Source organism: Somniosus microcephalus, chromosome 15, assembly GCF_052327205.1.
Source record: "Somniosus microcephalus isolate GS21.2 chromosome 15, FLI_Smic_1.0, whole genome shotgun sequence".
In the NCBI taxonomy this organism is placed as follows: Eukaryota; Metazoa; Chordata; class Chondrichthyes; order Squaliformes; family Somniosidae; genus Somniosus; species Somniosus microcephalus.
Window position 1 is genome coordinate 82,222,776 of NC_141001.1, and position 23,562 is coordinate 82,246,337.

General features: G+C 41.2%; 1 protein-coding gene across 2 annotated transcripts in view; it reads right to left on the reverse strand.

Annotated features, from left to right (window-relative positions):
- The window catches only part of LOC147107057 (leucine-rich repeat-containing protein 4C-like), a 1,510,012-nt gene that overhangs the window by 1,228,848 nt on the left and 257,602 nt on the right, over window positions 1-23,562 (reverse strand). The gene's annotated exons all lie outside the window — the stretch shown is intronic.

Below are 23,562 nucleotides of genomic sequence, written 5' to 3' on the forward strand. Positions count from 1 at the left end.
CCCGACGGCCCACCTCGCTAACTTGGCGTGGTTTGGAGCCGTCGGGAATCCCACACTTCAACATTAAAAATAGGGATTAGACTAAAAACTGCCTGTTAACTACCTGTATACGGGCAGTTAATTGGCACTAATCCCCTTGGAAATGGTGATGAACCTGGAATACTGTGTCCAATTCTGGGCACCGCACTTTAGGAAGGATGTGAAGGCCTTAGAGAGGGTGCAGAAAAGATTTACAAGAATGATTCCAGGAATGAGGGATTTCAGTTACATTGATAGACTGGAGAAGCTGGGGTTGTTCTCCTTGGAGCAGAGAAGATATAGTATTACTCTATGTAATACTATAGCATTCCACACAAGAATGTTTACTTCTAAGCTGTGTGCTAAATCTACACAATTTGCCTTTTTCTCCAACTCTCCATGATAGGAGATCACAATGTTAGGCACTGAAGTGAGACGAATGCAAAACTTAAAACATGAAACTTGATGAATGAATAAAGAATAAAGTAATTAGTTGTCACATTAGTCTTTATTTCTCCGAATTCTAAAGATTAGCAGCGATCAAGTCATCATCTAAAAGACCCAGAAAACGCCCAGCTACTTTGTGCAACAGATTAGATACTAAGCAAGCTAAAAACATGAATTTCGGAATGGCAATAGTATATCCAGTTAATTTTATATTTGTAATAGGGGGCTTTTGAAATGGCTGAAGGTATTTTAAGTGTGAACAGTAAGAAAATAAGCCAGTCCTATCTCGCATTAACTTCTACAAATAGATGGGTTTGATGTTCATTAGCCAAATATACTGATAGCAGTGCAGCTCCTCCAGTTTTGAATTGAGTTGTTGTAAAACAATTCTAATATCAGCTTAAGGTTGTGGAAGCAAGCTACCATAAGGGGAAAGGGGTTCCCTGAAAGTGGGCTATCCTGATACACTTCACAGAACAACCATGAGGTGAAACTGGCAAAACAAGCTCAGGCTTTTGGAGCAAAATCCAAATTTTGTCCTTGCTTCTCTTCATTTAACTCTCTCTCTGATAACAAATAATAGATCTGTTTGTAAATGTAGCGTCACAGTACTGATTACAGTAATGCCTGAACTTGAAAGAACATATTGGTAGCAGATGCAGCTGAAAATGTTACAGGGTGTCTTAAGCCTCGCTCTGCCTCTGCATACTCATCTCACCTTATTAAAAATGTCTGATTGTTGTAGAGTCAAAAGGCTACACTCCACTTATAATTTTCTTTCACTATTCCCGATGAAGGTTATTTCTCACCAAAAATGTTGGTAATCCACTGCAGAGTAAACACAGGCGCTATGTCTCATTAAAAGGAATCCCTTTCATTGATTTGGTTGCCACTTATTTTTTAAATGAGCTTAGACTTTGACTAAATAATTCTGTACAGAATAGGCTTCCAGAGGCAATTAAAAACAAAAGAGAATCTTACAAGAAATTGTAAGAAATCAGCCGAGAACTTCCTTGTAGCTGCTCCCACTCTGCATCACAACTTTGTCAAAACCCCATTTTCTGATATACGTCAAGTTCATTATATTGAAGAAAGCTCCCTCTGATGAGGCATTCAAGTTTCAGCAGTGATAGATGCTTGGGGAAAATGAGCACACAGGAGGAGAGGAACAGAACATTTAAAATAACCTGGCTAAGATTTCCAAGAGTAAATTATACCATCACCAAAAAATTACTTTTGGCTCTGCTTCAATACATCAACACGATTGCTTTTATTGATTGTCTGAAATCTTTCAAATGCAATATAGTGTCAAATGTTCATTTCGACAATGAACTTGGTAGTGCTCATTTTACAGACAGATCTTACTTTATACGCTGCAGCGCAATTAACGTTTAAAATGTACTTTTGAACAGCATTTGGGTCTACTGCAAAACGTTATGTTTGAGAACAAATCATCTCTACTGCAATTATCCTGTGGCAGTAGGTAGTTTCACTACACATTTTAATTTCAAAAGCCACTCAGTATCCTTCTTGTTGTAATAAGGAAATCAATTCTCAGCAATTTTCAACCAGTATTCTGGTAATATTATTTTCTGCTTCCACACTCTATATATTCAAATGCTAGAGGCCTCTACGCTTCTTAACCTTTTCTTCTGGTCACAACAAGCAAAGGCTAGCACCAAATTGCACACTATTTAACCTTCAGAAGTGATGCATTATACAATTTGACACTAGAATAATCACTGCAGTGTCCATTTATGCTGAACCTCTTTTTCTCACTCACCCCGAGTGACTTGTTAAAATGATAGAAAACAAAGATAAAGCTCGTGTCCAAGGCTGGAAAAGCCGATTCAGGCTGTGCACAGACAAGGGGATAAGTCTAGACTAAATCATCAGTATAGCGTTGCTGGTAATGAAGCTTATGTAGAACAAAATATTCCAGTAACAATATATAGAATAGCTTTTCAAATGCATTAGCAGAATGAATGAGCCTTGTTACTGATCTATGGTATGGTTGGCACACAGCAGTTTACGCAGGAATCAAAAGATAACTTAAAAAATGTAAAGCTTTAAAAAATAATGCAGTTCAATGTAGATATAAAATGAAGACAATGGTAAAGAGACTGGTTGTTGGTGACACACAACCTCGGGTTCTCATGAAACCATAAACAGCATAGCCTCCACCAGTGTCCAATAAGACTAGACCTGCAAGGTTGTGGGTGCACGCGCATATCCTGTGGCTGCTACATGTTGAAGTCGCAAAAACAATTGTCTGTCCCTTTGTGTAGTTCTGACCTTCTTGTAGGTATGCTAATTTGTCTTAATTAAATCAATGAAGGCTGTGAAACTCTCATCCATGTAACCGTTGAGACAAAAGCAAAATACTGTGGATGCTGGAAATCTGAAATAAAAACAGAAAATGCTGGAAATAGTAGGTCAGGCAGCATCTGGGGAGAGATAAATAGAGTTAACGTTTCAGGTCGATGGCTTTTCTGGAATACTAAGCTGATGCAAGTTAATATAAACTGGGGGTAAAGTTCACGCAATGCAAGACGACAGGGTATAAATCCATCTGTGCCCGTTTTGCCTGCATACCAATTTTTACCCCAAGGTAATGGTGCAGCTAAGGGATAAAGGTAAGACACTGTAATGTGAAGTTAGGAAGATCAGGGCTGGTCACCCTACTACTGAGCTCAGCAATTGTAACAGGAGGTCTCTTGCAGCCATCAAATCACTGTGTGTTGTCTGAGAATATAATTTCCTCTAATAAATCTATAAGTAAGATTCTACATCTTCTCATTCCTGCCATAGAGTCAAAGGGGAAAAATTCAGTTGGTCAGCACCTCCCGTTAGTGCCAGCTGCTGGCGCTAACGGGGCGCTGATGCAGCAGTGCCAGGGTGAGGTGAATCCAGCGCCGCACGGTAAATCCGGTCTCCCTGTTGCACACAAAGTATCGCTGGGGACTTCAATGCCAGGCAGATCGCGACATCAGTGAGAGTGCAACACTCACTGGGTGCCCGATCTGCAAAATTTATTTTCGTCACCTACCTTCGCGCCTCGACCAGACAGCGGCAGGGAGAGGAGGCATCAAGCAGGTGGAAGCCGCCTCCAGGGATGTTATTTAAAAGGATAATGAGTAATGAGTCCCAGCTGTCAGGTTAGTGGAGTTTCAGTGCTTTCTTGTCAGTTTGACATTGTGCAACAGTTTAATTCAGTAATTTAAAGGTTTTTTGTATCTGGTAACTAAAAAGTAGTTACATTTATTCTTAAAAAATATCAAAGTGCTACACTTGGCTTACATTAATAGGGGCTGTACTGGCAGTCCACCTGGCCCTCCAGGATCTACAGCGAAAGCAGTGAGAAAGACTGGAACATGTGGCCAGAGGGAGGAGGAAGGCCATCAAGGCTCTCAACAGGAGGCCTTACCCTCCGAGAGTATTCCGAGAGCACTTCTACCTCCAATTAAGTGTACTAGATGGCGCCGCATCACCAAGGTGGTGGTCACAGAACTCTGCCACCTGCTCCAAACAGACCTCCAGCCTCACACCAGGATGAGTTAAACCCCAGATCCCTTTTGCTCACCACATGCCCATCATACCATCCCTGTGTCATGCCATATCACAGCGTCCTCCTGGACACAAAGGTGAAATGAGAGAGAGCACGAAATATTGCAAACTCAATTAATAAATTTATGCATAAACATATCACACATATCACATTCATTCTAATAACTAATGACTCATATGCCTGCCATAGTTGAATAGCTGTCATTGAATGCAAGGTGTGAGATGTGGGTGTGAGTGTTGGTAGGTAGAGATTGTTGGCGGGAGAGCGCTGGGGGTTTGGTGCTTTGGGCAGTGTGTGAAGCTTGTGGTACAGATGGTGGTATGTAACATTTAGTGAAGCATTCAATCACCCTGACCACCCGACTGAGGTGGATCTGCCATGAGCACTCCTGCTTCAGTCCTCCTGCTCCTTCTCCTTGTTGTGCTTCTCCTTGCTGAGGCAGCTGCACAACCAGCTAAGAATGAGGTGCTACAGCATCAATGAACCTCCTCTTTAAGTATTAGGAAAAGCCTGTGGCAAGGATGAGTTGAGATTAAACTGCACCCGATATTGGTCCACCCTTTGAGTGCAACGCCACTGCGCTAGGCCTTTAAGAATTGATTTAGCGCACCAATCATTTCTTTGAGCAGTGAGAATGAATTTTGCATGGTCTAAAGCATTAGCACTTGCTGCTAATTCTCCAGCTTTTCTAATTTTACTGCCCATTCCTGGGCTATAATGAATTTCTAGCCCAGTGACTCCAAGTTTATTTCTCTAGCATACCCAACAGTAACCTAGGGCTGGATATTCTGGGGTGGTAGCGGGCGGGATCAATGGCGGGTCGGGTGGGAAAGTCGTTATTTTTGACAGTGGGTCGGGAACCCGCTGTCATCTCACTCCCATGTGTCTTTCCCCCAGTCACGTCTGTCATCGCGGAGCCAGCCTGACCAGCAGTGGCAGGGGACGCAACTGAGATGATTATCAAGTAGCTTACAGGCACTTAAGAGCCTTTTTTCACTTAGTTTTTTAATTTCCTTGCATGGCCACAGGATTCACACAGCTTGGGAACCACCACCGTCAACCTGAGATGGGAGTTCCGTGGCCATTGCTCCAGCTGATTACTTGACAGCATGAAAAACAAACCAAAATAAAAACATGTTGATTACATCAACTAACAGATTGATGGAGATTCTGTTCTACTTGAAAAGCTACTGGTAAATGTTAATTCAGAAATTCCTGAAGGGATGTGAGTGCTGAAGGCTCCCCTCCTAGCCTGGAGGGTGAAGGAAATACATTTTTCATTGGCCATTCTCGGCTGTTGCTTCCAGCTCAACAGTAATTGCAGTGAATTGATCTGCACTATAAAAAATGACATATACCATTTAAATACATTTTTGTGTTTTTCTGGTCAGGTTTTTCTCACAGTATACTGTGATTGTCCAGTTACACATTAAATCAAGTCATCAACCACAACAATTTAATTCTGGTTTCATGTTGGTGTTCAGAGGGACCTGGGTGTCCTTGTACACGAACCACTGAAAGGTAACATGCAGGTACAGCAAGCAATTAGGAAAGCAAATAGTATGTTGGCCTTTATTACAAGAGGATTTGAGTATAAGAGTAAAGATGCCTTACTGCAATTAAATAGGGCCTTGGTAAGACCACACTTGGAGTATTGTGTACAGTTTTGGCCTCCTTACCTAAGGAAGGATATACTTGCTGTCATAAATCTCATCATCGAGAAACTACCTGTGAAATAACATTGGACGGCCAGCTGGTGGCACCGTCCAAGGAGTATAAATACTCGGGCGTTGACATTTTGTAAAGACAAGGAGCTAGTGGATACAACTAGACCTCCATGTTCTGAAACAAGTTGATTAAAGCCTTGCTTTATGCTCAAACCAAGTGCATAGTGAGTTTTATTACATCACTTGCCATAGAGGGAGTGCAACGAAGGTTCACCAGACTGATTCCTGGGATGGTGTGATTGTCCTATGAGGAGAGATTGAGTAGACTAGGTCTATATTCTCTGGAGTTTAGAAGAATGAGAGGTGATCTCATTGAAACAGACAAAATTCTTGCAGGGCTTGACAAGGTAGATGCAGGGAGGATGTTTCCCCTGGCTGGGGAGTCTAGAACCAGGGGGTCACAGTCTCAGATTAAGGGGTCGACCTTTAGGACAGAGATGAGGAGAAATTTCTTCACTCAGATGGTGATGAATCTTTGGAATTTTCTACCCCAGAGGTCTGTGGATGCTCAGTCGTTGAGTATATTCAAGACAGAGATCAACAGATTTTTGAATATTAAGGAAATCAAGGGATATGGGCTGGTGCAGGAAAGTGGAGATGAGGTAGAAGATCAGCCATGATCTTATTGAATAACGGAGCCTGCTCGAAGGGCCAAATGGCCTGCTCCTGCTCCTATTTCTTATGTACTTATTCTCATCACTCATTCTACTGGTTCAATTTGCTTTCAGTCCCCGAATATAACTAATTTAATTTTTCAGTCTGAGGCTTTGGGGGTGAATTTCTGCAGAGGTTCTCTCACTTGTCCATTGTTAGCTTCAACGGAAGAGCTGCAGAAATCCCAGAAACACATTGTAAGCACCACTTACACTGTTTGTCAGGGTTTCCGCAGCTCTTCCGCTGAACTTGCATAAGATTGTAAATCCACCCCTTTAAAATTATATTTTAAATCTGCTTAATTTTATATGTTACCTATACATACACATCGTTTATTTGTACCATATACTGATACAAAAGTCTATAGATTTGTGGCTAAAGCATCAATAACTTCCCAATTAATGTACTTTTTAAAATTATGTTCTTGATCATATTTGTAGATGACATCATACTACTTAATGATAATATTGTTTATATATTTCTTTGTCACTCATATATAACTTTTATTATATTATTGTAGAGTAAAGATTCAACACCCATTCTGTTAGATTAAATTTCAAATGTAATGTGGCCAGGGTCCCTTTAAGGATCCAGGCTGAAAATGCATCATGAATGACGTCAGCAGACCCGCTCCATTTCATTGGGCCGGGTAACATGCTGGGCGGGCTTAATAGGCCCAATAAAGGTAAGTTCATTTTCAAAAGCAGGATGGAGCCAGCAGCGGGGTCGCGACCCGCCACGGGCACCGCCCGCACCGGACCCGCCCAGGTAGGCAAAATTCTGGTCCTAGTGTTTGGAGTGGTAGGTAGCCTTCAGATAGAATTACATTATTTGGTAGCCCAATTGTGGATTTGTAATTAAACAGTCTCTATCTCACTAATGGCAGTATAATTATAAGGTTCATCGGTTGCCTCGTGAACCAGTGGATGTGATGTATTTGGACTTTCAGAAGGCTTTTGATAAGGTCCCACATAAGAGGTTAGCGTGTAAAGTTAAGGCACATGGGATTGGGGGCAAGGTACTGACTTGGATAGAGAACTGGTTGGCAGATAGAAAGCAAAGAGTTGGAATAAACGGGTCTTTTTCCGAGTGGCAGGCAGTGACTAGTGGGGTACCGCAGGGATCGGTCCTTGGACCCCAGCTATTCACAATATATATTAATGATGTGGACAAGGGAACTAGATGTAATATCTCCAATTTTGCAGACGACACAAAGCTGGGTGGGCGTGTGTGCTGTGAGGAGGATGCTGAGAAACTACAGGATGATTTGGACAGGTTGGGTGATTGGGCAGAAGCATGGCAGATGCAATATAACGTGGATAAATGTGAGGTTATCCACTTTGGTTTCAAAAACAGGAAGGCCGATTATTATCTGAATGGCAATAGATTGGGAGAAGGGGAAGTGCAACGAGACCTGGGTGTCCTTGTGCACCAGTCGCTGAAGGTAAGCATGCAGGTGCAGCAGGTGGTTAAGAAGGCAAATGGTATGTTGGCCTTCATAGCGAGAGGGTTTGAGTACAGGAACAAGGATGTCTTGCTGCAGTTGTACAGGGCCTTGGTGAGACCACATCTTGAGTATTGTGTGCAGTTTTGGTCACCTTATCTGAGGAAGGATATTCTTGCCATGGAAGGAGTTCAGCGAAGATTCACCAGGCTGATACCTGGGATGGCAGGAATGACGTATGAGGATAGATTGGGTCGATTGGGCTTGCACTTGCTGGAGTTTAGAAGAATGAGAGGGGATCTCATTGAAACTTATAAAATTTTGGCAGGACTGGACAGACTAGATGCAGGGAAGATGTTCCCGATGGTCGGGGAGTCCAGAACCAGGGGTCACAGTCTAAGGATAAGGAGTAGGCCTTTTTGGACAGAAATGAGGAGGACTTTCTTCACCCAGAGAGTGGTAAACCTGTGGAATTCTCTACCACAGAAGGCAGTAGAGGCCAATTCATTAAATATATTCAAGAAGGAGTTGGATATATTTCTTAAGGCTAAAGGGATCAAGGGGCATGGGGAGAAAGCAGGGACCGGGTACTGAACTTGGATGATCAGCCATCTCATTGAATGGCGGAGCAGGCTCAAGGGGCCGAATGGCCTACTCCTGCTCCTATCTTCTATGTTTCTATGTGATCAATATGCATCTGTTCCATCACTGCTATCCAGTTGCAGGGGTGCTCGGTGACCTCATGATAGACATACCTCTGTCCAGTTATAAAGGTAACAGGTAGTCTTCTTGTAACAGCATTTCCAGCTGATCGTATATCACAACTCAGAACAATGCCAAATTCATTTGAATTCCACTTTGTTAATAGTGAAACTTTGAGCCTCACACTTTAATTTGAGCTTAAAAACTGAAGATAATGAAATTGTCACAACAATAGCTGTATTTATCCCATAGATCCCCCCCCCAGTAATATTGATAATGGTATTCTCATTGCTGATGTGGATTCTATATGCCAAGTAGAAAACTTGCCTTTATAGTTAAAAGCAATTTATTTGCATGACGCGATATTATAGCGGAATTTTACTAGCATCATGACATGAAACTTGCTTTGCATTTGTGTTTTCTGAAAGGAAATTTTCTATTGTTGAGTAAAACAGTGTACTTTATTATAAATGCAACATCCGTACGACTACTTCCATGAATTATGAATTGTGTCACATCTTAGTGTTTCTCTTGAATACCTATACTGTATTTAGGTTTATGAATCTTTCACTGCATACCATTATACAGTAGCTGTTATGCTCAGATCTGTATTCCACAAGAGGCTTCATTGTAAAATTTGGCGTATAGGTCACATAAACCAAAAAAAATCTTTATTAGCTTGCTTTTGTTGGTACAGGTAGACTATCCTTTATCCGAAAACCTCGGGACCAGCCGTGTTTCGGTTTTCGGAAAATTTCAGAAGGTATTTTATAAGACTGGGAAATTTGTCGGGGGTGGGGGTCGGTGGGGGGTCGGGGGTCGGGGTCGGCGGGGGTCGGGGTCGGCAGGGGGTCGGTGTGGGGGTCGGCGGGGGTCGGGGTCGGCGGTGGGGGTCGGCATCGTGCGTACGACTTACACTGAATGAAAACACTTTCGGTTTTCAGAGGATTTCGGTTTTCGGAAGTGCGGATAAAGGATACACTATCCCTTATCCGAAAGGGTGGGGGGTCGGCGGGGGGTCGGGGAGAAAAGAATATCGGACAGGCCGCTGCAGCTATCGGACGGGCCGCTGTATTGTTGGGTTCACTCTCCCGGTATACCTCCTTCACACTGCCCGGCTCGGCCTGCAATCTCCTACCCAGGAGGGAACTCAGTGACCCTCTGCCCTGCTCAGCGTAAGTCGTGCGCCACTCTGGTCATGTCGTGCGCACGACTTACGCTGAACAAAAAAACCTTCGGTTTTTAGAGGGTTTCGGTTTTCGGAAGTTCGGATAAAGGGTAGTCTACCTGTAGCACACTTGTCTCTAGATCAACAGTTTGAACCTTATGCTGGGCTTTGAGCTCATCATCTAACCCAGCAGTATTGATGGAATGTGGTATCAATGAGGTGAGGTCTTTCAGATAAGATGCTGAAGACATCAAGTGGCTATTAAAAGTTCCGTGGCATTATTTGTTGTGCTGGTTAACATTCTTCTCTCAACCAACACTCAAAATAACAGTAATACAAAAGCAAAATACTGCAGATGCTGGAAATCTGAAGCAACAACAGAAAATGTTGGAAACACTCAGCAAGTTAGGCAGCATCGTGGAGAGAGAAACAGAGTTAATGTTTCAGGTCGATGACCCTTCGTCAGAATTGGAAAAAGTTGGAGAAGTAACAGGTTTTTAAGCAAGTGTGGGGCAGGGAAAGTGGGGAGGGGAGGAAAGAACAAAGGGAAGGTCTGTGATAGGATGGAAGGCAGGACAGATTAAAAGACAAAAGGGATGATGGTGCAAGGCAAAAGCAGATGGTAATGGGACAAGTTAAGAAACAAAAGATGACTCTAGATGAAGTGTAAATGACAATGGCAGAATCATCAACAGCTGCCATGTGAGAGAAACAAGAAAACATGGGGGCCGAGGATATGGTCTGAAATTGTTGAACTCAATGTTGAGTCCAGAATACTGTAAAGTGCCTAACCGAAAGATGAGGTGCTGTTCCTCGAGCTTACATTGAGCTTCATTGGAGCAGTGAAAGAGGCCGAGGACGGAGAGGTCAGAGTGGGAGTGGAGCGGAGAATTAAAGTGACAGACGACCGGAAGCTCGGGATCACGCTTACAGACTGAACAGAGATGTTCCGTAAAGCGGTCACCAAATCTGCATTTGGTCTCCCCAATGTCGACGTGAAACGTTAACTCTGTTTCTCTCTCCACTGTGCTGCCTAACCTGCTGAGTGTTTCCAGCATTTTCTGTTGTCCCAAAATAACAGATTAACTGATCATTTGTTTCACTATTCGTTGATGGTGCAGAATAGTTTCCACATTTACCTGAATAGCAAAGTAGATGCTCGTAATTTTACCAGAATTATAATGATAAACTTTCAGGTAATAGTTCAGATCCTCCATGTGGTGGTACTATTTCATGCCAGCCTTTTCTGGTGGTAGTAATAAAATCTCACTGTTGCAATTCCTATTCCATGCTATCTCCTGGGCATTAATGGGAAGGATCTAAATTCAGGACTCAAGGAAGTAAATATTTGCCAATCCCCCAAGGTGCAATTTCTTGTGAGACTTGGAGAAGCTGTTTTGTTTTTTTTAACTACACAAATTATTTATTTCATGCTAATGTATCCATTTACTGAATTTATACTCAAGTATTCATTATATGCCCATGTCCTTGTAATTTTTCTACAGTTAGCCAGTGGACACGAGCGAGACATATAATGAATGGAAGTACAATAGCAAAATACTGCGGATGCTGGAAATCTGAAATAACAACAGAAAATGCTGGAAATACTCAGAAGGGCAGGCAGTATCCATGGAGAGAGAAACAGAGTTAACATTTCAGGTCTGGGACCCTTCATCAGAACATGATGAAGGGTCCCAGACCTGAAACGTTAACTGTTTCTCTCTCCACGGATGCTGCCTGGCCTGCCTAGTGTTTCCAGCATTTTCTGTTGTTATTAATGAATGGGAGTATTTGTAGAAGAGGAGTTAATTCCCATTTCAGTAGGCAAACTGGCATTGGCAATACTAAAGTATAAATGGGAATGTGACAAAATTCTTATAAAAGGTTGTTATGTGGGTTCTACGGTTATAATTAATATAAATATATTTCTATATTATGTGTCAATAAAACAGAATATCCTTTCAGATAATACTAATGCAAATTTAGACTGGTCATAAATCGAGTAAAACCCTGTCATGTAAATAAATGACCAGTTATACCTTCTTTTCTTCTTGGTTGTCCCATTATAGAGAAAGGTCATTCAGTCTGTGTAATATGCATTTATTGCCCTGACTGGGGTGACTGTCCAACTTCAGAACAGTTAATCACAAATAAGTTACAATCAGCCTCCTGGCAAGAAATCATAGAAACCAAGAGCAATTAAATGTCCAAGGGCAGGATATTATTTGGAGTACCTCAGTCAGTATCAATGTTAAGGCAAACCATAGTAATGATCATCAAGCTGCGATAATTTGATTTCATGACCTTAAACAAAAAATGACTACAACCGAGTAATTATCGGATACTATATTTCCAACGGGCTTTTGTGCCAGAATTATGCCACAGCAACTAGAAAAGAATAGCATCAATCAGTGCAGGAATTTTATTATTTCCACAAACCAGTGTCAGGGTAAAAATAATGGAGGGGCAATATATGGGGACTGCTGATGATGACATTGAAATTTAGCTCATGTATTTAATTTTCTTAAACCTTCACATTTTTAACAATGTTGTATTAGACGAAGAAACCAGTTGTTAATATTACCTTATGGGTTTTGAAACAGGACAAAAGTGACAGGAAAGCAAGAAATAATCAGAAAAAGGGTAAAGTATCAGTTTATTTCATAAGTGAGTTCTTATCGCTGAAAGACATTTAGGGCCGTAATTTGCGGCCCCTACGGGTGCATATGAGGTGCGCATGTGCCCGTAGGGGCTGCGCAAGTTACGGGTTTGATCCACCTCCCTAGGAAAAGGGCCTCCGCGGGCGGAGAGTTGAGCTATTTGCCCAACTTCTGCCCAGCGAATGCCCGTGAAATTCTTATGCCTGGTAAAAGCAGGCATAAGGCCTGCTTTTACCAGCGTAACACTTTTAAAGAACAGAAAAATATTTTTTTCAACAATTTATACATTTAAAAACCTGTGAAATAAGTTGAGTTTGTTTTTAGCCCCTTTAAAATATGTAAATTTATTTTTCAAAAAGTTAAAAAAAAAAAATTTAATCAAATTTGATTAATTTTAAACACGTGATTTTTTAAAATTTAGTTGAAGTGTACGTGTATTTTTGGGGGTACATACGGAATCCTTATAAGTATGAATGGGGATTCCCTTCTTTCATTGATTGGGCCAGCCCACGTGATCCCAGGAGCGCTTGTGAACCGCATGCACCCCTGGGATACCTGGGCCTCTATGCAGACCTACGCTCAGAGGCCCGGGAGCGCAAGTGTCCGAACCTCCGGGACCATCAGGTAAGTGCGTAGATTTTTTTTTGCTGGTCGGCGGTATCCTGGCTCAAGCATTAGGCTACAAAAGAACAGTGACTGTGCTTGAAAAGTAATTTGTTCTATAGGAACACTCTGGGATGTCGTGAGGATGTGGTAATGCACTATATACATAAAAACCCCTTATATTAAAGCTTGAGGCATTAACTTTAGTTTCAGCACCAAATATTACGATTCACATGTGTGAATCATGGAAGTAGTCTGATTACATGTCTTGATTCACTGTCTGCCAAACTCTTGCTCTTTCAGTTCCATTCAACTGGGCAGAAATATAATCCTAAGTACCATATGGTACTAAATAAAGCAGTTTAAAAGAGGGAGAGAAATAGAAAGAGAAAGGGGGAAAAAAGAGAGGAATAAGAGAGAGGCAGAAAAAGAGAGAACGAGACCACATGATAAATTCCATACTATTAGAATGAGGTCATTCAGGGATTTTTTTCTTCTAGTGTACCTCAACACGAGTTAAACATATTTTAGGTAAGTCGTGTGTCGTTAATCTAGTCTATTTCTAAATCATAAAATCTTTCTATTGTCCGAGTAACCTTTCCTAACTGCCCTAATGCAATGTACCATTCTCTGAACAGCAGGGTGGGCAGGTGACCTGGCCTCTGGCCAATGCTGCTGCTTTAGCAGCTGTTCGGGCTGGCTCTAACACAGCAGAAGTTGACTTGTCCTTCAAGTCTCCCTCTTGCAGGAACACAACTCATCTCCAGCCAGCACTTGATATCAGTCGAGCCCAGACCCACTGTCTGAAGTTGTCACAAACAAAAACTTTTAATTTCATACACCATAACACAGTGCATTAGCACATCAAAGCGTTGAGCCACTGGGACACCAGATCTAATCATGACTTTTATTCAACATAGTGCAGCTGGAAACTCTTTAAAAAAAGTTCCCAAGTTGTAATTAAATACTGATGAAAATTCATGACTGCAATTACATTCTCTTAACAACTACAAGAAATAGGTTACTGAATTCAGGAACTACTTATGTTTCCAGACACATTCTAATGCTTTTCTTTAAAGAATGTATTGATTTGCCTCTCCAAGGCCAAGGAACAACATTAGGGAAAAAATACTATACAACCCTTTCTTTTCAAATCAATTTATCATTTATTGCCGTTCTCTTGAACTTATAAGAACATTGTAAGGTTGAGCAAAAGTAATTTGTCCAACCAAAACTAATTGCCAATTAATTTGCTGCAGTCTCATTTTGAATGTTCTTGCTTCGAGTAACCTGCCTGGCAGATTGTCCTAAACATTCACTCTGAATAAAGAGTTTGTCGTAATATCTCGGTCATATTAGGGAGATCTTTATTTTATTTCACACAATTTAAAATAACTTCAGTCTACTTCTCAATTTAAATTATTTTAATGAGTTCTGACGAAGGGTCCTCGACCCAAACCGTTGACTCTGTTTCTCTCTCCTCGATGCTGCCTGACCTGCTGAGTTTTTCCAGCATTTTCTGTTGTTATTTCAGATTTCCAGCATCCGCAGTATTTTGCTATTGGATAGACTGAGTTGAGGGAATGAAGACAAGGGTTTTGGTATAAGAAAGAAAGAAAGACTTGCATTTATATAGCACCTTTCACGGCCACTGGACGTCTCAAAGCGCTTTGCAGCCAATTAAGTACTTTTGAGGTGTAGTCACTAATGTAATGTGGGAAACACGGCAGCCAATTTGCGCACAACAAGCTCCCACAAACAGCAATGTGATAATCACCAGAAAATCTGTTTTTGTTATGTTGATTGAGGGATAAACATTGGCCAGGATAGTGATAAAGGTAGACAACAGTATAGAGCTGAAAGAAAACAGTCTCATTGATGGTCCAGATGTGGGGAAGGAAACTGAGCTGGACTTAGACTGAGGGAGTGAATGGATTTAAGTCTGCTGTAGTGTGGGAGTTTCCAGAAGCCAAGGAGTATTTCTTCAGTTTTGCTGACATTTAGATAGAAGCAGCTTCGGCTCATTCAAATGTTAATGTTGGATAGGCAGTCCTAACAGTGGAACAGCCTTAGGGTCAATGAAGACAGTGGAGAGGTGGAGGTGAGTGCAATTGGTATACATATGGAATGTTATTCCATGCTTCTGGATGATGTTGCCTAGGGTAGCATATAAAAATTAAGAGAACAGGGTGATGAGATGAGCTAAAAATAAAATGGAAGTTGCGGTTCCTCACCAAATTTCAAAAATGAAGGTTGCGAGGTGAGCTATCTATGGGATTGGCGTGGAAATTAATCAAGAGATAAGGCTTTATTTTAGGTATTGATTGAATTGTACATTTTCAAGGCATTAACAAATACTTGGAACTCGAGCAATGTATGAGCATCTGACTATAGAATCCTTTGGATTGGTTAAGTACTGGGGAAATCTCACATTGTCTGAAATTCATGCAGATCTGAACTCTGGATAAACTGAGATTCACATCATTCATATACAATAATGCATCTGGAAGATCTACCAAAGTACTTGACTGTTTCATCCAAGTCTCATCATTCAGAAGCTTCTAAGAAATGCTTATGAAAAATAGATATTTGAATCCCTTGTTGATTGATTCCAATTCCATTGTTTTTAATTATTGTGCTAATTAAGTATCTTTCAGTATCATTTGGTTTTTGTATGTCAATTAACCATGTCTGTCCAAGTAGATTTAGCCCTACACATTGGTCTGTTAGTATGGTCATTTCTGCCTTTCATGAGAGACAGGAGAATTTGGTAAGCCTTCCACAAGATCTCCAAAGAATTAGATGTTGTCATTTGAGGTTAATCGTTAAACCTGGGTATGCAAATCGAAACACGGCATTTATAAGGACACAGATTTTAAATCATAAGGAGACTGGCTGATCAAGACCATCTTGTTACTAACAGTACAGGTGTTGTGGAAAAAACACGTTACAATTTGTTTTAAAACGGTTTCTCACTAATTTGTCTTCTGACACTACCATTTAATAATCTGCATAGTTTAATGAGGTCCCCCCATAACCTTCTCCTTTCTAAACAATGAGGCAGTAATTCCTCCCCAAACGCGTGAGTACAGAAGGGGTACTCACGCGTCTGGCCGGAGGAAATGCCGGTTTTCAGCATGCACAGTGCATGCGCTGAAAACCGGCATTTCCTCTCCTCTAACCCAAGAGGTGAAGAGGCTAGCGCGTGCGCTGTAGGGGGCAGCGCGTGCGTCTTGGATTTCCTCTGTTTTGGGGGATTTGCGCATGTGTAAAGGCCTCCGGTCTTTACGCTTGTAAAAAGCACATGTAAGTATTTATTTTTACAGGTAAGTGGTGTTTTAGTGCAATTTAGATTTTTTTTCCCACAGGTTTATTATTTTAAAGAATCTACAATAAGGTAAGTTTAGTTTTAGACCCTTTTTATTAAAAAATTATTTTTTTCAAAAAAAAAAATTGTTTAAATTATTTTTTAAAACTTATTTATACTTAATTTAATGATTGGGATTTTTTTTAAATTTTATTTAAAGTTTAAGTAGTGTTTTGGGGTGCAGTACTTCTCATGAGTTTGACAGTTCTTACTCTCAAACTTATGAATGAAGTTTCCCCTCCCCTGATTGGCTGAACAGTGCTCACCTGATCCCAGCCGGCACATCGCACTAACTACGCCGCTGGGTCAGGTTAGCACAGCGCGCCAACATCAGAACCGGGCCACTGACAGGAAATCCACTGCGGGCCAGGTTTCAGATGTCGGTGCGTCGGGTAAGTGTACATCGGGGGCTTGCACGCGCGGCAGGCCCCTGACACCAGGTTCTGGGCCAATGTGTTTTCACTATATACTAATTCAACTTAATTGAAAGTGACCAATATTATCTTGAGCAAAACTGAAATTAAACCCATCAATATGCTAATTTCTTCCACCATATCAGGTTACCCCCAACCCCCCAAAAAAAATTAGGAAATCTTATTATTCTTAGGAATTCACAGCAATAAGTTAATTAACAAATGATTACTTATCTATATCAATAACTCAAATAAAATTATTTTGTTATACAGAATGGATATTGGAACTAGTTATATAATGCAACACTGACGTTGGTGCGCCTATCCTGCCAATGGATTTACAGGATCTTGCGGAGGCAGTGTTGGTGGTACCTCTCCAGACTGTACCAACATCAGTGTTCTCACTCAGGCCAATATCCCCAGCATCGAAGCTTTGACCACGCTCAATCAGCTCCGATGGGGGTCACAGCATCCGCATGCCCGATACGAGACACCCAAAACAAACGCTCTACTCGGAGCTCTGAAACGGCAAGAGAGCCCCAGGTGGGCAGAGGAAACGCTTCAAGGACACCTTCAAAGCCTCCTTGAAAAAGTGCAACATCTCCACCGACACCTGGGAATCCCTGGCCCAAGACCGCTCAAAGTGGAGGAGAAGCATCTGGGAAGGCGCCGAACACCTCGAGTCTCTTCGCTGGGAGCAAGCAGAAGCCAAGCGCAAGCACGCAAAGAGTGCATGTCAACCCAAGCACCCCACCCACCCGCCCCTTCAACCACTGTCTGCCCCACCTTTGACAGAGTCTCTAGGTCCCACATTGGACACCTGAGAACTCATTTTTAATGTGCAAGCAAGCCATCCTCAGTTCCGAGGGACAGAAGAAGAGACAATGCAACACACAAGCTTATTAGAAAAGGTGACACAATTACTCATACCTAGTTTCCCATAACCTCCTACCCCAATAAAGTTCTTAATTGGAATTTAATTTAGTGCTCTTTGCAATTCAAGACTGAATGAAAAGGAATAACTCGATTAAAGTTTAAAAACATTGCATACAAGAACATTCAGTAAATCAGACTTCAGCAAACTCTTTAGTGCTCGGCCTGAAGCAATCTACATCAAACTGATCACCTAATTGATACACTGTCAGACACAGTTTGTGCCATTGATTAAGAGAATGCCTCTGTCAATTACACGTTCAAATGGGATATGTTTTAATGACAATTACTGAAATAAAGGAACTACAAATGTTCATACTAGATCATTTATCCCTTCACTCAAAAATCTCAAAAACATAAGACTTCAAAGAACTCAGCATGCAGACACATTGGAAAATTCCATTCAGATTCATTTTAGAATTCAACTATAAATTAAAATTACATTTTTGATTGCTTAATTGTGATGCAAGACAAAACCCATTTAAAATAATGGCCCAAAAACTGCTTTCAAAATAAAAGTGAGGCTAATAGTGTTCACCGTTATTTAAGTGCAAATGCCACAGCAACTTCAGGTGAGGGCAGATGCCTGATTAAACGCGGAAATCAAGAAGTTGCTGTTGGAGATGCACCGCTTTGTGAAAGCAGCATCTCACTGTCTGGCTCCTCACTTAAATGCATTGAGGGTGTGACATTTCTGTACTTGCACTGTAGGTATGAAGTAAACTCATTGCAGAAAGTTAAGTCAAGTCATTTCAAGTATAAGTGCCCTTTGAACAATGTGATAAGTGTTAATTACTGCCAGTCAATCTCTTGGGCACTGAAAATAAACTGTTACAAGTGTGGACTCTCATTCCTTCAGGTTTTAATTGTTGTTGGAGATTTTTTTTTAATTACATTTTTTTTCTCTGTTTCTTTTTTCTCTCTCTTAATCCATTCTTTCTTTCCCTCTCTGTATTTCTCTTTCTGTACTCAATTTACACTTCCTGGGTCAGAGTCTGTGCTGTTCATTTCACAATCCTTCAATTTTATTGGTTAAGGAGATACACAGTTGCTTGTCCTGTTCATTGAGATCCCAGATGCCCTATAGAGGGCGCCACACCATTTCCATCTCATGCTTCCAGCAACTTGCAGCGCAAAATATTGGGCCAGAAATTCGGGTCCCCACGGGTGAGTACGCGCTGTGTACTCACGCGTAGGGCCAACGAAAGTGCCGGTTTCGTGCATGCACTGCGCATGCGCAGGAAACCGGAACTTCCATTCCCTTGAAGGAAGGGATTCACAGGTCAAACACGTGCGCCAGAGAGGCAGCGCGTATGCCTGGAACTTCCGATTTTCTTACAGGTTTCTCCGTGCTGGTAAGGCCCTAGCAGCTGCGCATGAAAAAAGCAGTCGCAAGGCCTGCTTTTAACAAGGTAAGAGGTTAATTAAGTAAAATTAAAACTTTTTTCCACAGGTTTATCATTTTAAAATACTTAAAGAAACGTAAGTTTATTTTTAGCCCCGTTAAAAACTTTAATTCATTTTTCAAAAATTTAAATTTTTGTTTAAAATAGTTAATTTATGTAATTTATAGTTATTTTAAAAATGTGATTTAAAAAAAAATGTATTTGAAGTTTTACTTAGGTTTTGGGGCCAATCTCTATTCATAGGTCCTGTCAAATCTATGATTGAAGATTCCCTGCTCCGATTGGCTCCCCATGGCCCACGTGATCCCAGGGGACGTTGCGAACTAACTTCGCCGCTGGGATACGCAAGCACTGCGCGCCGGCAGCTGGAGGAGGCCCAGGGTCGGAATCCCATGCGGCCCCAAAGCACAACGGCAGGCGCGCTATGTGGGTGCAGGTCGGGGGCTTGTGCCCGCGGGAAGCCTCCGACCCGAATTTTTGGCCCGATATGGTGATTAAATGGGCAAGGGCAAGGGAAACTAACGTCGGGCACCGTTCGTTGACCAGTTACAGGAATTTTTGGACCAATTTCTATTAGGACACCATTAAATCCAATTGGAAGATAGTGATACAAACCAACCACCAGAGGACAGTAATGAGCTCTACAATAATGTCATGATTTAACTCCTCACTCAATAGTGGAGTCAGAAGCTGTATAAAGAAAGCAACAGTTAACATACCTTGGCCATATCACCAGATAAATTCACAATTCAAATACAGGGGAAAAGTACTAGAACATTTGGTTACAATAATAGGGTCAGATATTTTTTCCAGCATACTTGAGGATTAAATGGATCAGGAAAAACTGAGAGAGAGAGATTGGATGCTTGGTCACATAGCCCCAGACCATCAGATCCACAGAACCCAGATCGTAAACACAAACAATATTCAAAGGTTTTTTTAATGTAACTTTTTGTCAATATTATAACAACAAAAACAAATCACCGGATCATTTCCTTGTTTGGTGCAGTAAATCCTATTAGTAGCAGTGGATCATCAGTAAATGACTCAGAATTTTTGCACATATTCAGTCACTACACCTCAATAGTTACACTAAATTGAATTGCATCTAGTTATACTTAGAAATAATATTCCAGTGCGTAATGTTAATAAGAGTAAACCATAGAAAGGCAATGATTATTTTAATCAGTTATCAGTATCCTCTGGAACATAATTACCACAATCACATAATGCAGTACAGGAGAAGAATGGGTAATATGGTAACCTGCATCTAGGAAAATGACAAGTGGAAAGATGGGACTAAGGATATACAAGAGGATATTTTTCTTCAACGGACAGACCATCAGAATCCAAATCAAAATGTTCCAGTTTCCCCTCAAAACATATCTGGAATCAGGCTAAATCAGATCAGCATGGACTTTTGATCCAGGTCGGAGTTCTTCATTATTTGGAGCTAAGGTTTTGGTTTTAGGTGATGTTTAACTTGTGTTATCAGGTCCAGGGGAACATCTACCAGTAACCTCTATTTCTGAGCACATTAATACCTGTGAAAGCTCCAAAACCAAATTTAGAGGCAAGTTATTGCAGTCATTTTTGTTATTTGTATCTCACTAAAACAGTAATCAGGTAAATTAAAGAGACAGTCTTTCCATATTACTCCCTAAAAATAAAATGGTTAAAGCGAATTTAACATTGTTATTCTCTGTCCATTTCATTGAAGTGCTGATGACATTGACAGGGAAACTAGCTTAGAGAAATTACTGTGCCAAACAATGTCAGGAAGTTACATTACTACACAGCAGTGGCTTCAAAATCTCCAACCTTCCTAATGCTTCTGCTAATCCAAAACGCCACAGCCTTTTCTGTTCAAAGTCCCACAAACCCAACACCACTCATCCCGTGTTCCAGCAAAATCAGCTTCAATATTCTCAGTCAACATCTTAAAATTGACTACCAATTCAACTGTGCTCATCTAACTCCAGATTACCCACTTGTTCTAAGCTCCCTCAGCTCTAACACCAAATGGGTAAGCTTTCAAACACAGCAACTACAATTCTCTCCTAAAACTACTTTGTTTTTCTACCTTCATTAGGCCTCCTAAAATGTCTTCAATTTGACTGGGTCTTTAATACTTCCTCCACCGCCTCATTGCCTTATAATGCACTCAAGAATGTTCCTTTTAATGAGATGAACTTTATATGAATGCAAATTGTTATCATTGCTATTGAAATAGTAAGCTCCTTGATCCACCCTGGGTTAATAACTGTACCTCTACCAATGTTAGTTCTGTTCGATGTTGGCCTTGGTAATTCTCCATTGTGATTTCCCTGATGACAAATCATTTAAAGGGACACTGCCTTCAAAAAAGTGGAATCTTCCTTTTGTTTGTAAACAAATAACAGGTGATAAATTATGTTGAAATGCACCAATTTGCTACTTGCAGATCACAGCATTGTAACCAAAATGTTGGGAGGCTCTGCTCCCATCACAAATAAAAACAAGTACTTTCTCAAGAAGGTGATCGGGAAGAAATTGTGAGCTGGATACAAGTGTAGGTCAGAGAGAGGACTACGACATTGTAGCCCTGACTCTGAGCCATGTGCATGCTGAGCACTGTACAGCTGTGCACTGGTTACAGAGCCTTACAATTTCTACCCTAGCACCTCTAAACAAAAATATTAGGAAAAAAATGAAAGATAAGTAAAGAAAAACACAAAAGCGAAAGGAAATTTTCTGGCAATGGTTTAATTTATTTCAAAGGATTAAAGACGGATGGTACTCCCTCTTCAAATATAAGAACGTAAGAACATAAGACGTAGGAGCAGGAGGAGGTCATTTAGCCCCACGAGCCTGCTCCGCCATTCAATAAGATCATGGCTGATCTGATCTTGGCCTCAACTCCACTTCCCTGCCCGCTCCCCATAACCCTCGACTCCCTTACCATTCAAAAATCTGTCTATCTCCACCTTAAATATATTCAATGGCCTCCACAGCTCTCTGGGGAAGAGAATTCCAAAGATTCACCACCCTCTGAGAGAAGAAATTCCTCCTCATCTCCATTTTAAATGGGTGCCCCCTTATTCTGAAATTATGCCCCCTAGTTCTAGATTCCCCAACGAGGGGAAACATCCTCTCAGCATCTACCCTGTCAAGCCCCTTCAGAATCTTACATGTTTCAGTAAGATCCCCTCTCATTCTTCTAACTCCAATGAGTATAGGTTCAACCTGCTCAACCTTTCTTCTTAAGGCAACCCCTTCATCTCCAAAATCAACCTCGTCAACCTTCTCTGAACAGCTTCCAAGGCAAGTATATCCTTCCTTAAATAAGGAGAACAAAACTGTACGTAATACTCCAGGTGTGGTCTCACCAATGCTCTGTACATTTGTAACAGGACTTCCCTACTTTTATACTTCATTCCCTTTGCAATAAAGGTCAAAATTCCATTTGCCTTTCTAACTGCTTGCTGTACCTGCATGCTAATTTTTTGTGATTCATGTACAAGGACCCCCAGATCCCTCTGTACGTCAGCATTTTGTAATCTCTCTCCATTTAAATAATAATTTGCTTTATTATCTTTCCTACCAAAGTGGATAACCTCGCATTTTCCCACATTATACTCCATCTGCCAGATTCCTGCCCACTCACGTAGCCTGTCTGTATCCCTTTGGAGATTCTTTGCATCCTCCACACAATTTGCTTTCCCACCTATCTTTGAATCATTAGCAAATTTGATTACATGACACTCAGTCCCTTCATCCAAGTCATCAATATAGATTGTAAATAGTAGAGGCCCCAGCACTGATCCCTGCGGCACCACGCTAGTTACAGTTTGCCAACCTGAAAATGACCCATTTATCCTGACTTTCTGTTAGTTAGTCAATCCTCTATCCATGCTAATATATTACCCCCAACCCCGTGAGCTCTTATCTTGTGCAGTAACCTTTTATGTGGCACCTTATCGAATGCCTTCTGGAAATCCAAATACACGACATCTACTGGTTCCCCTTTATCTACCCTGCTCATTACATCCTCAAAGAACTCCAGCAAATTTGTCAAGCATGATTTCCCTTTCATAAAACCATGCTGACTCTGCTTGACTATATTATGATTTTTCTAAATGTCTTGCTACCACTTCCTTAATGATGGACTCCAGCATTTTCCCAATGACAGATGTTAGGCTAACTGGTCGATAGTTGCCTGGTTTCTGTCTCCTTCCTTTCTTTAATAGGGGCGTTACATTTGCGTTTTTTCAGTCCGTTGGGACCTCTCCAGAATCCAGGGAATTTTGGTAGATTACAACCAATACATCCACTATCTCTGCAGCCACCTCTTTTAAGACTCTAGGATGCAGGCCATCGGGTCCAGGGGACTTGTCCACCTTTAGTCCCATTAGTTTGCCTAGTACTTTCTCTCTAGTGATAGTGATTGTTGGTTTGATTTAAACTTATTCA